The sequence below is a fragment of the Cryptotermes secundus genome, unplaced genomic scaffold, assembly GCF_002891405.2.
Source record: "Cryptotermes secundus unplaced genomic scaffold, Csec_1.0 scaffold113, whole genome shotgun sequence".
NCBI classification, from domain to species: Eukaryota; Metazoa; Arthropoda; class Insecta; order Blattodea; family Kalotermitidae; genus Cryptotermes; species Cryptotermes secundus.
The window spans coordinates 161,967-168,128 of NW_019722424.1; the positions used below are offsets into that span (position 1 = coordinate 161,967).

At 37.6% G+C, this 6,162-nt stretch overlaps 1 protein-coding gene across 1 annotated transcript in view; it reads left to right on the plus strand.

Annotated features, from left to right (window-relative positions):
* Nucleotides 1-1,125: 1,125 nt before the first annotated feature.
* The window catches only part of LOC117282069, a gene marked incomplete at its 3' end in the record, with an annotated part of 60,311 nt that continues 55,274 nt past the window's right edge, over nucleotides 1,126-6,162 (plus strand). The window contains exon 1 of the mRNA XM_033750258.1: nucleotides 1,126-1,281. The remainder of the gene's footprint in view (nucleotides 1,282-6,162) is intronic.

Genomic DNA, 6,162 nt, shown 5'->3' on the forward strand with positions numbered 1-6,162 from the left:
TTATATATGTCTACTTGGGGCAAAGGGAGGAAATAGGTAAAGACTTATGGAAAGGAGCTGAAAAGCATTACTTTATAAAATTACTTCTCATTATCTCGCAACGCGAAGACCGTTAAGGACATACATGACAGTATCTCTCTCTGATTGAATACCGAAATGTACGAGTTCCGCCAGTTAAAAATAACGAAATGAACATAGCACCGGTTTGTGCTTGAATGGAGAATGCCCGTTTTCGGATAAACTGGAAGTTGCATTGTAGATACTCCGTGCCCTCCCTTACTTGTCGGGACTTGAACTGGTGGTGCTAACTGGGAGCCCAACATGAATTTCTGGAGACGGGACAAGGAAGGATGAGATTAAGCCGGAGATGGTGCATTGAAAGTGACGCTGTGGCGCGAGAGAGCACGGAACGACGCACCGGTACGCCCCCTCGACGTCGCAGCGCATGCGTAACCTGATGACATCGACCAATCCAGACGCCGCGATGGGATGCCGAAATGGCGAGCTGATCTCGTTCGTACACAGACAACCAATTATCGACCTTACAAGAAGCGTATAACAAGGGTCAGATTCGTATGAAAGCTCCTAGTGGTATATAAATTTAATTATCTTGTCATTAGCAAGCCCTATTGGTTACCATGGATGTTCCTCCCTTCCTTCCCTGATGTGTAGTGAGGGCCTGGCGGTTATCCTGTATCCTAAACCATCCATCCCCCGTAGTGGCTATGGTAGGACCTCTTCCCCTCTTTTGAAATACCGCCACCACCCCTTCTTCTGGAGGGTGCTTGCTTCCATTCTGGGAGGCATCAGTAATGTGCTCCCCTATCACACAAGAACGGGACCCACTTGCACGATGATTTCCGTATCCTATGATCCAGTTGCGGCCACCCTTTCCCGCGTTCTGGTGAGCCCAATGGTTTAAAACCGACGGTTCGGAGCACGGAATTAGGAATAAAGACAAGACTTAAATAATTTTGTTTTGTCCATGAAGCACTACGCACTTTCGGTGTGCTGCGTCTCGAGGGAGCCTTGCCGGTGATGGTTCGTGCGGTGGAGTGATGGAAGACGTTTTAATTTAAGGGAAGAAGAGAGGGGTGAAAAAGGTAGGGAGGGAGAAACCGAGGGAGTAGAGGAAACAAGGACATTGGAGTACGAGAATCCAGGAAATCCTCAGCAACTGGAAGTAACTTTACTTTGTGGTGGAGGTGGCGGGGCGCCTCCGGACAATTGTGCCACACGACATTCACCTGCACGGCTTCCGCTGTCTCTTCAGCCACGAAGGTACAATAATTTTGTAGCAGTAGTAGTAATAATAAAATTCAATTCTTTATTTTTACGTGCTAACTAAGCATCTAGATAAGCTCGTAACAACAACAACAACAACAACAAAAACAACATAAGAATGTGGCTTTGTATTCCTCGTGAGCTTCACCAGTTTATTGCAAATATAAATTTGTTGTTTTATATCTAAATAAATGCACATGTCTTATTGCATTGCTATATCCATAAATTATTGTTTCGTATATTTTGTTAAATATAAGTCATATCGAAAAGTACGTTTGAAATAAAGGTATAATGTTATTTATTTATTTATTTATGATTTATTCATTAATTTATAATATAAGAGTTACTATTATTAACAAATAAACATAGTTACCGTAAGAAACGTGACTTTCGGTTTTTTAGTTATCAGTTTTAGTAAAAGAAACATGGTAAGCAGCGGGGGAAATGCAGTGCTAGGTCAGTTAGCTACATTAAGAGTATACCAATATTATTCACGAATATTCATACAATATACTTAGGACATAAGACCAAGCAGGCTGCTGCAGAAGTAAGACGATAAACCTGAAGCTTAGCCATATTTCCGGTTTGCCGTTACTGAGATTTTCATGGTTTTCTTCAGTCCCTACCAACCGCTAACAATAACAAAGCCACGGTGGCCCTTCTCTTTCTGAATTCTTAAAGATCCACGTTGGTGATCTTACATACCAGTCAATATTATAAAAATATTGTGGTTGATACAGTGTACTTATATAGCCTAGAAATAAAGCAATAAATCATGACAGTAAATGCAATAATCTCATAATTAATAAACATTAATGAAAATAAATTTCTGTAGTAGTCACCTTCAGGGCTAAAGCTTGCCGTCGCCCACTGGCCCCAGGTGACTGAATTCTGCAGGAGTGTGAGAAGAATAATCATTGACAGTAATGGACGCTGTGTCAGCTTTCCAAATCTGTATGTAGCAGCATAGCCTCACTATGTTTCTAATGTCGGTATTCGAGTGGCAAGATGAATGAAAGTGAATTTGTCCTAAATACGTGCGTAAACATAAGTGATACAATGCAAAGGAGGAAGGAAACTGTTAAGGTTTACAGGCACTGGTCTTTATTCTTGTCATGTAGATAAAAGCTTTACGCACGTCTCGGAGACATTGTATAAGTACATTTATTTCCCCTTTTTTTTGTTAGGATTAGAGGGAATGATAATGGGCCATTAGCTCTCCGTCACCCAAGTCAGCCGTGACTCCTGTGCAGTATCTTATTCCAAAGTGAACTTTGGTTACAGTTCCAATATCTAAGGAAACAGATATTTTAAAATCCTTCCTTATTTCAGTGTTAATATTGTTTTCAGAGTTGTTTGGTGGTATCACTTTTGTTACCTTTAGGAGGAAAATAAACAGATATATTCCTATTGTTGTTGCTGTTTAGACTGCTACATAAGCGAACAAACAATGTCAACAAACAGTGTTTGATAACACACAGTTGAGCTAGAAATTTTTTGTGCTGAAGGGTTCTGACGATGGTGGATAACACAGAATTACTGGTTTTTTGGACTGAGGAAGGAAGACACCTACTCAGATGGGCCCCTCAGAAAGCGTTAATGACAATCGTTGGACAATTCCTGTCAGATTTACCTACCTATTTCAACCTATAAGACTAGGCTAGTTCAGCGGGAGATAATAAAAAACCATTAAACTTAAGACGGAAACAGATCCAGTTTCCGAAACGTTGTGTTTTCTATTTCCAAGAATTCCGGATGATGGAGAAAGTCCAAAAACCCAGTGATTCTAGAAATTGTTATCAGAACATATGTATTGGATTTTCTAGCACAAGACTCCTTGTCATTGCATTTGTATCTGTGAAGTAGGCTACATATTAAGAAACAAAATTGTTAACTTCTCATAAGCGGTAGGGTCCATTCAAGTTTAGTAGCGGTGTTTCTAAAACGAATAATTTACGTAATTAATGGGAATATCGTGGGTTTGCGACCTTTTGAGGGTGAGAAATTGGTTTCCTTTGTGACACAATGTACAGATGTTTTATTTTCAAGGAAATGGGCATAATCATAATCAGGAGGCTCCTCCATCGTCAGAGTCTGCTGACAACTTTCAAACTTGAAGATTTAAAACAATTAACACTATAATACTAGACTCTCGTTTCTTCTGGAAATGTAGAAATATTTTACAAATTCTGGCTTTAAATAGTGACATCTCAGTAGATTCAGTTGGAGTAGTGGAGACAAATATGGTGGTAATGATAACAACACTGACAATGATGAAGTAATATAAATAATAATACTATAATAATGATTGCGTGGTCAAGTTACGGATGTTTAAAAATACTCTAAAACTGTGTTAATATGCTGAAAAGTTCTGCATTATGTTAGACAATCAGTACAGTCACATTAAACTAATGAATAGTGTTACCAAAAAAATAAAATATTAAACACAAGAGCGGAATTTGTAAGATTCTTTCTTCAGTTGGTACACTAAACATTGGTAAAATATGGCCTTGGATTTGTGGCTGTACTCCTTGGTACATATGCAGTTGGAATACGGACTGAATGTTGCTCTTCTGTTCAGACACTATTGCGGAAATTAAAAAATGTAACTTTATTCTAAGTCTGTAGAGCAATAGCCATGTCTTTTAGATAGAACCGAATGTTGGACGTTTAAGAATATATTACCTAGAAGAACCTGGATACAAAAATGTGCTTCGTGGGATTGCATAGGATACAAATTACGGGTAATACAAAAAAAAATAAATAAAAAAAATAAATTCGCTTAGTGGGGAGTGGAGTCCAATTGGGTCCACTAGGCACGGCGGCTACTGATTGGCCTATTGTAGCCTGTCCCGGGTGATTATGATGATGGAGAATTTGGTGGAATTAAGATTGGTAAGGGAAACCGAAGTACTCGGAGAAAACCCGCCCTAGCGCCACTCTGTCCACCACAAATCCCACCTGACCAGACCTGGGATTGAACCCGGGCCGGGAGGCCAGGTACTAACCGCTTGAGCTATGGCGCGGCCTTCGGGCAACAGAAAGTGAATGTTAGAGAAAAACTGGAAATATCGTATATCGATAAAATAATGAGAACGTACCTAAAAGTAAGTGGCTAGAACATTTTGAAAAATATCTCTAAACCGAAACCTGAAGCTGCTTTACCAGTATAAACTGCAGTTTAGAAAATTCGATTTATGCCTTTCAAGAAGTGAAACAGGTTTTCAAATCATTATAACCCGAAGAGGCAAGAGCTTAAACTGTGATGTTCATGATGACACTGATGATACGGGAGGCTGCAAACTCGAATTCATTTAAGCTTATTCTTAGATTCATTTCCACAAGATTTCACGTCTTCTTTCGGCGGCGTCTGAACTCCAAATAAAATTGTAAAGGCAGTAACTATACACATTTTCTGCCTGCGAGGAAAATTATTTTTAGTACCCAAATGTAATTTGGAGGAATTTTACTGAGAAATGGTATTATTATTATTATTATTATTATTATTATTAACAACAACATCATCATCGTCGTCGTAATTTCATTTTTATTTCGTTCGTGTCTTGTTTCTTTTATATATGGACAAATACCGTCTTAAGTGCAACAATTTTATTGTAGTTTTTACTTCTTTTTCCTCCTCCACACTACATGTTTCGGCCCTAAATGGCCATCATCAGGTGTGTATCACTCACGTAACTGTTACACTGCTTGTTAAAAATGTAAAAATCCCAGTCTTTCTAATTGTATAAAATCTTTGTTAATCTACACGCGTCGATTTGATTTTTAAATTAGCACTTTTTAAACCTTAATTCAAGTTAAAATGTCTATAAGATCTTTGTTCTCTTTCTTTTTCAAATTAAAATTTTTCAGGGTACATGCCCTATATCTACGGTGCTGCAGCGGCCACTTCTTGTTTTTATCGCTGCTCATGTGTTGTTTATAATATACAAATATTTGTGTTACTATCTTATGTTATGTCTTGTTATGTTATTTTTATTTCTTTATACTGTTATTTGTACTTACTCAGTGTTGCACTTAAGACGGTATTTGTCCATATATATTGTGTGAGTGTAACAGGATGCTGAAATATAATATTGTTTCTTTTAATTATTCATGATCGTTTTGTAATTGGCCTTTGGGCTATTAAGTTAGCACTCAAGTAAAGTGGGCCTGATAGTGATATAAAACGAAACTGTGCCAAAGAACAGTTATAATAGCCTATTAAGAAGTTTCTCTATGCTTCAGCATCATTGCTTGCATTTGTTGTCTGGGTATCATTTGGAGGTGAGCAGTCAGAGTCATGCTTCGGCCGCTTTACCAATTGAACAGATCACTGGATGGGCCCCACAAGTAGTCTGGTCCTAGTGGTACCGAAGAAAAAATATGTGCCCTTTCGGGAACTCGAACCCCATCATTCAGCCCATATCCAGTCGTTTTACACATTTCGTGATGATTGTAATGGCAATTCTGCTGCTGTTAACTATAATTCAATTCAATTCAATTCTTTATTATTAATGTGCCGAGTCAACAGCCGCAAGGCCAATTACAGACACAGCACAGTGCAGAAGAATGAATGACATTATACACAATCTTATTAAAAGTCGAATAAAAATTACAGGTTAACACTTGAAGAAATAATAATGAATAAAGTAAAAGAAAACAAACAAATAGTTGATAATTATGACAGTAATAATAAGTTCATTATCATTAAACTAAGTGTTATTACGAATTCAGGAATGAAACATAAATTAAACATAAATATTTAATTAAGAAATGAATAATATAGAATTACAGAGGATAATAATAATATACGTAATTCATTTTGTTTTACTGGACATGCAAATAATAAAATATTAACAGTTATACTATATTTAAAAT